Source organism: Eleutherodactylus coqui, chromosome 1 (genome assembly GCF_035609145.1).
Source record: "Eleutherodactylus coqui strain aEleCoq1 chromosome 1, aEleCoq1.hap1, whole genome shotgun sequence".
In the NCBI taxonomy this organism is placed as follows: Eukaryota; Metazoa; Chordata; class Amphibia; order Anura; family Eleutherodactylidae; genus Eleutherodactylus; species Eleutherodactylus coqui.
Genome location: NC_089837.1, coordinates 479,094,692 through 479,101,773, shown reverse-complemented (window position 1 = coordinate 479,101,773; position 7,082 = coordinate 479,094,692).

Sequence of the window (7,082 nt, the reverse complement as noted above, 5' to 3'; positions counted from 1 at the left end):
GTGTGCGACAGCACCGAGGACCCTCCAAAGAGTATATGTTACAGTCCTTTACCAGACTGGGAGGGTGCTGTGTTCCCCAATGAACAAGACGAGAAAGAGATTTTATGGTAAGTTCTTACAAAATCTAGTTTTCTCGTCTGTATCATTGGGGGACACAGCAAAGACCTTGGGACGTTCTAGAGCAGTACCCAAGGGGGCAGGAAGATCTAAGAAGTCGCATGAGTAAGGAAGCAATCCCTCCTTAACTGCAACTAACGGTAATGAATGTCTAGACATCCAGCATGCCTCAGTAACGGCCCCTTCCATCCACCGGAGAAAAAACTCCTGATACGGATCTTCCGACAAGGCACCCGCCGTCCGATGACTAATAGCCGTAACACGACCTGAGAATATAACTGCCTGGCACTGTAACTCATACTGTGCGAGCAGAGCCAGTGCAAGGAGTCCCTTCGGGTTTGCTGACATTACCATCAGCGCGACAGCAGAATGCTACCTGAGAGAGATACTCTTGTGTAGTCGAACTGCGCCCACATGTCGCTGGAGCGTTCCTTTGCACAAAGCACAACCGAGAAAAGATCCCACCGGATACTTCCTTGAAGTGGATCTCGATACCAGCGGCAGCGGGGGAGTATCCAGCAGGTCGATAATGACCGTCTCCTGATGACAACCTTCGTTACAAAGTCAGCATGCAAAACAATGCTGTGGAGCCATCCACGTCGAAACCTCAGTGAGTTGCATGGCCTCCAAAATTCGACCTAGCTGTACGTCAGCTTCCGTACAACTCCAGGTTGCCAATATCATCTTCCCAGTCCCGCTGCGAGGGAGGAAGCGGGAAGATTCCAGACACCAATGAAGAAAAAAACTCTTTGTGATCCATAACCGCTTCTGGTCGAAGTCCCGTGTGTTGATCATCGCTGAAAAGAGCTTGCGACGAAAGGTTCCTGGTTAACCTTTGACTATCTTGAAGGAATCATCCTTGCAGCTGACTACCACTGGATGTGGAGGACCCAGGACCCATGGTCTCACCTCTGATCCCAGGCCGCATAGCTGAAGCACAGCCTGGCTTTAATGCTGCGTATCCGTACATCCCCATCCATGCCGTCGACTACCTGATTAGCTATAGAGCGAGAAGGACTCATGTCAAAAGATCCTTCAACCCCATAACGCTGTGTCAATGCCCACAGCATGCACCGCTTGCATGGAATCCTGGGCTTCCGACGAAGTCTAGCCTTGGATAGGGACTGATGGGTTAGTTAACTAGGGATGGCCCTGTACCAACCTATTGGTGCAACCGCATGAAACCACTATGCACAAGCAGTTGGCAGCACAGCAAGGGCACACCAGTACAGGAATCTCGCTGGTTCCTTTTTGAGGTAACCTCAGTAGTAGAAAGGAACGACCCCCAAGGATTGCCACAGTACAAGCATAGAATGTCTCACGGTCTCCTGCAAGAATTATGCAGGCAAACCGCAAGAGGATCACATCGTGCTCCTGGGTCCATCCAACGTACCTCCGTTGGATGTGTTAATCTCCTTATGCAATCTGTGGTGAATGCTGAAGTAGCTAAATTAGAGACTGCTCTGACTTAAAGGGGTTGTCCCGCGCCGAAACGATTGTTTTTTTTTCAATAGCCCCCCCCCCCCCCCCCGTTCGGCGCGAGACAAACCCGATGCAGGGGTTAAAAAAGAAAACCGCACAGTGCTTACCTGAATCCCCGCGCTCCGGTGACTTCTTACTTACCTGGTGAAGATGGCCGCCGGGATCTTCTCCCTCGGTGGACCGCAGGGCTTCTGTGCGGCCCCATTCAGAAAAGAAGAAGACCGGACTGCGCAAGCGCGTCTAATCCAGCGATTAGACGCCGAAAATTAGACGGCACCATGGAGACGAGGACGCTAGCAACGGAACAGGTAAGTGAATAACTTCTGATAACTTCTGTATGGCTCATGGGAGAGATATCCGATAGGTAACTGTTCGTTGCTCAAGCTCCCCGCTGCAGAGCGGAGAGGAGACGTGATGTGTTTGCAGAGTTCCTATGAATAGTACGCCTTTCCATCAAAAGGGCACTACCAGTCTCCGCCAGGCTGGGGAAAGTCAATAGGCCGTCTGACAATCTTGTTCCTAGGACGAGACTTGTTGTGGGTGTCTCGCAAATGCAGTGAGCGCACATAGTACGAGGCTCTACTACGGTAGGCTGGGCGCAAGTAACTGCAGGCAGGCAACGATAGCGTAACTAGCCGTTAGGCCAGGCTCAATCTTGTCCGGCATGAGAAGCGGTGCCTGCAGGGAATTCCCGTGCAACTACTCTTTCCGGGAAGGAAGGTACCACAGGTCCCATCGAGGCCGGAGTACGACTGACCGTCAGCTTGAGTAACATTGCCTGCTGTAAGTAAAACTCGTATTGCAGAGAGAATGAACATAGCCAGTAGCTCTGGTTGGCCCATGTACACGTGTCATCCTGGACACGGACACTGCATTAAGCATGTGCCTCTGGCCGCCCCTCGTGAGTCCTCCTGGACTCAGACACCGTGGTACGTCTGGCTGCAGGGAACTGCAGGAGGGGCACCCGGAGAGCCGGACATAGGGATGGCTCAAGCCGGACCAGGCATACACGATTGGAGAATTCCCTGAGCACTCCGTATGGAAGGTACCACAGGTCTCAGGTAGCTGACAAGAGTATGCACACTGATGCCGCAAGACAAGATATTCTCCGGCTGGGTGTAATCTCGTATCGTAGCGAGAGCGCACCTATATGTGGCTCTGGCCACCCCTGTCCGTGTGTCATTCTGGACTGTAGGAGGGTCAACCGGGGAACTACAGTTAGTGAAGGCTCAACCTGGTGCGGAGCGGACAGGCGGGGGGCGCTGCGTCCGGAGAGTCTCTGTACATGTACTCTTTCCGATGCAGAAGCGGTAATGCTGACAACCAGTTTGAACACCGTTGTCAGTAGGGCGCTCTTCTCTATTGGCTGTAGTCTTGTACTGCAGCGAGAGCACACATAGTATGTGCCTCTGGCCGGCCCAGCTGCCTGTCATCCTGGATGTGGACACTGCGCTAGGTTGGCTGACGATAACATGGGAGCTAGTAATCAGGCAATGCTCGACCCGGCCCGGAGCAGACATGAGGAGCCACGAGTCCGGGGACTCCCTGTATGAGCACTCCTTGTTTATGGAAGGTGCTACAGGATTCAGCGAGCGCGGGTAAAAGCTGACCATGAGTTTGCCCGCTGTTGCCAGTAAGGCGAGATATCCCTTGCTGGATGTATCTCGTACTGTAGCGAGAGTGCACTTGGCACGTGGCTCTGGCCGGCCCCGCCGGGGTGCCGTCCTGGACATGGGCACTGCGGTACGCTGACTGCAGGGAACTGCAGGAGGAGCAATAGGGGAGCTGCCAAGGCAAGGCTCAACCCGGTCCAGAGCAGACATGGGGGGCAATCCAGAGACTCCCTGTGGGAGTACGGAGGGTACTGCAGGAGTCCGCTAAGTATCTGCGTACACGTTGGGCTACGCACACTGGTCAGCGGCGACAACCTGCCTAGCGGTGACGCACACAGGCCACAACGGCGCTGCAGGGGAATATGTCGGTCGCGCAATGACCGAGAAGCAGCAGCCGTGTAGCGACTGACATTGGGGTCACCCTCTAACTGCGCCCGCACCGGAGAACATAGGCATGCACATGCAGCAAGAGGTGCTGCTACAACACAAGGAAAAAAAACGTGCAGGGAAGAGGGGAAGGGCACGCGAACCACGTGACCGCATGGCGGGAAAGCTCCTGTGTTCTTGCGGCGGGAAACTAACCGCTCGGGGACACTTGGCCACCGCGATCACACACTGAGCTACTGCTCAGCAAAAACATTGAGTGGCACACCAGGGCAACCGTGCGCCTGCCCAGGAGGCCCACGCGGGATCATATTCCCCGCTCACAGAAGACTAAGTCTGAGCCATGTGAATTACCTGGCGGAGCAGCCTGCGCTACAAGCCGCGGCGGCAAATACGAAGCCGCATGCAACGCCCTGGGGCCACGCGCACATGAAAAGCCCCACCGGCGGCCTATCTGAGCCGCGGGCAGCACAGCGGGAGCCGCAGGCGGCACTACCAGAAGCCGTGGGCGCCGGAGCCCAGCATACATGGATGACCACGGCCTCCGCAAAGAGGGCAGCGTGGCAGGATCACATCCCTCACGCATGGAAGTCCTAGGCAAGAGCCGCGTGGCTGCTATGCTGGGCGTGCGCAACCAGCCGTAGCGGCCCCCTCGGAGCCGCAGGCGGCACGCGCACATAAAAAGCGCCACCGGCGGCCTACTCGTGCCGAGGGCGGCACTACCAGAAGCTGTGGGCGCCGGAGCCCAGCATACAGGGATGACCGCGGCCTGCGCAAAGAGGGCAGCGCGGCGGGATCACATCTCCCGTGCATGGAAGTCCTAGGCAAGAGCCGCGTGGCTGCTATGCAAGGCGTGCGCAAACAGCCGCAGCTGCCCCCCCCAGACGCAGGAGGCACATAAGAGCCCGCAGGCGGCCCCCGCGAAAAAGCCGCCAGGCGGAACATTAAAAAAAAACACAGCCGGCCCATCAGGAGCCACAGGTGGCCCACTGAAGGCACATCAGGAGCCGCGGGCGGCCCCAACCACGAGTGGCAAAACCGGAGCTGCAGGCAGCCAAACACAAAACGCAGCAGCATATTTACAAGTAGCGCAAGTGACAAAAAAACAAGCCGCAGGCAGCCTCGCAAAGCTGCAGGCGGCACAAACCGCTACTGTCCGCACGGCGGCAGACTAACAAAATAAAACCGCATACTCCCTTCTTGACCGAGGTAGGGTGGTCTCCTGGCTCCAGCAGAGCTTCTCCCCACATCGCCTGCCTTTGATGGGGCAGGGGATGCCAGACCACGAGAAAGGGGGGCTCTATGGCTGGCGGGTCACACTGTTTGGGGGCCGAGTGTGCCTCCTTGTCTCCTGAGGTGGGTCAACAGGGAGAGTCCTGCCTCCCCGTTATTCCCTGGTCTTCCAGAGAAAAGCTGAAAAATAAATGAAAAAAAATCCTGCCTCCTAGACACTAAGCTAAAAACTGAGCTAGCATGCTGCTTGCAGGAGGGGTATAGCTGGTGGGAGGAGTTAACACTTATGCTTAGTGTCGCCTCCTAGTGGCAGAAGCTATACCCAAGGTCTTTGCTGTGTCCCCCAATGATAATAATTTCTCGTCTATCATTTAACCCCTTAGTAACCACCCATACGTGTTTTCACGTCCTGGGTGTCTGGGCTTTATTCTACAGTGCTGTGAAAACACGCTGGACCAGTAAAGCCCTGGGGTCTGTACATGTGAAAACTCCCTGCTATTGGTTGCCGGAGTTAGCTAATAGCAGGAAGCTGTCATGGGGGAAGCCGCAGCGTGCAGTCATGCGATAACCGTTAGCCACCAGATAAAAGTTAAATAAAGTTAAAGTTTCATCTCTGCTTACGGATTGGATCTGCAAGGAGAGCTGAAACTACTCACCTCCAGCCTCTGCGATGTCCCACAGCGATCTGGTTCTGCAAAGATCCAACACCACCTTCTGAGCATGCGTAGATGGCCAGAGTCTGGAAAATGAAAAAAAATCTCCCTGCTCCCGGCTGTCAAAGATAGTATGCCCCAGTTGCGTGATCACTGTTATCCCTAGCTTCTGCACGTGCCCGGTCAGCAAAATAGCAGACACAAGAACAGAAGCTGGGGAGGGCTCGGGAAATTTAAGATCTCTTTGCTCCTAAATGTAGCCTAGAGCCACAGTGAGCAGTCTCCGGTCACATGACCATTATCAAATGGTAGCGATCTACCATTTGGCCGGTCTCAAACAACCGGATAAGAATTGCGGATTCCACATGCGTTTGATCCATGGTAATACGCGGATCAATCAAATGTATTGGATTACACAATTCTGCTCACATTAGCAGGTTGGAATTACATAATCCACTCACAGAAAACAGAACACAGCAGTTTTTTTTCTACCGCGGATATATGCAATATAGAGCCTATTATGCTCTATGGTAGCGGATATACCCGCAGCCCATACACAACTACATTGCGTACGGGCTGCAGGTACCCGAGTCATCGCTAAGCGATGGCGTGGGAAATAGGAATAAAATAAGGTGTACTGCTCATGTGAGTACACAGTTATGCGCAGTACATTATGTGGCCATATGCAGCACTACGGCCAGGCTCACAGTTGGGATTCCACATATGGCTGTGCGAGTCCAGCATTATTCAGATCGCTACCTGTAATACATAATTTACAAGAAGACCCCGGGAACGTTCACCTTCCTGCAGTTCTAGAAGCAGCTTGTTGAGCACCTTCTGTTTGAGATCGCCGCATCTCAGCCAGCTTACGAAGCTTGGTGCCATTTGTTTCAAGCTCTGAGGGGAGTCTAGTGTTAGTTGTAGAGACCCTGATGATAAATTCAGGTGGATGTACACCCCATGATATACAGACTGGTGAGACTCTTTATTATTTCCTTTTCAGCCGATCTCTTTTCTGGAGGGTTTAAGATTTTAGAAGTTTCCTGTACGTGCCTTGTACTATTCATGCTGCAGAATTTTAGCTGAGATTCCAGCAGCAGATCCTGTGCACAGATGGCCTCAAAGTTTTGATCACTGGGGGCCTGGCTAATGAAACCCCCACTGATCATGAGCCAACTGAAGCATGCTTAGAATTGTCACTGCTTGCTAGCTAAAAGCAGATTCAATGGAAAGGCTATTGGCTCATCTACTAGCAAGCAGCAACAGCGTTTATGTGAGCACCCCAGCTAGCTTATTCTAGCAATCAGTATGGGTCTCAGCAGTCAGACTGTAGCCATCGAAGACTTTTGAAGTGTCCCTATGATGTGTAAAAAGTTTTTAGAATGCACAGCTCATGATTTACCACCGAATGCCAGGTTGCAGCTGGACTTGCCATTGTTTCAAGTTCAGGTATAGTGATCTCTAAACGCAAACTTTTACTGCAGAGACCGGCAGCCAACCCCATTCTATGATTTCATGCACAGCTATGAAGCCACTGTACAGGGAAAACTAGTGGAGATGCAAAGCTACTTCAGAATTGCCTCCCCTTCATTTTCAGTTT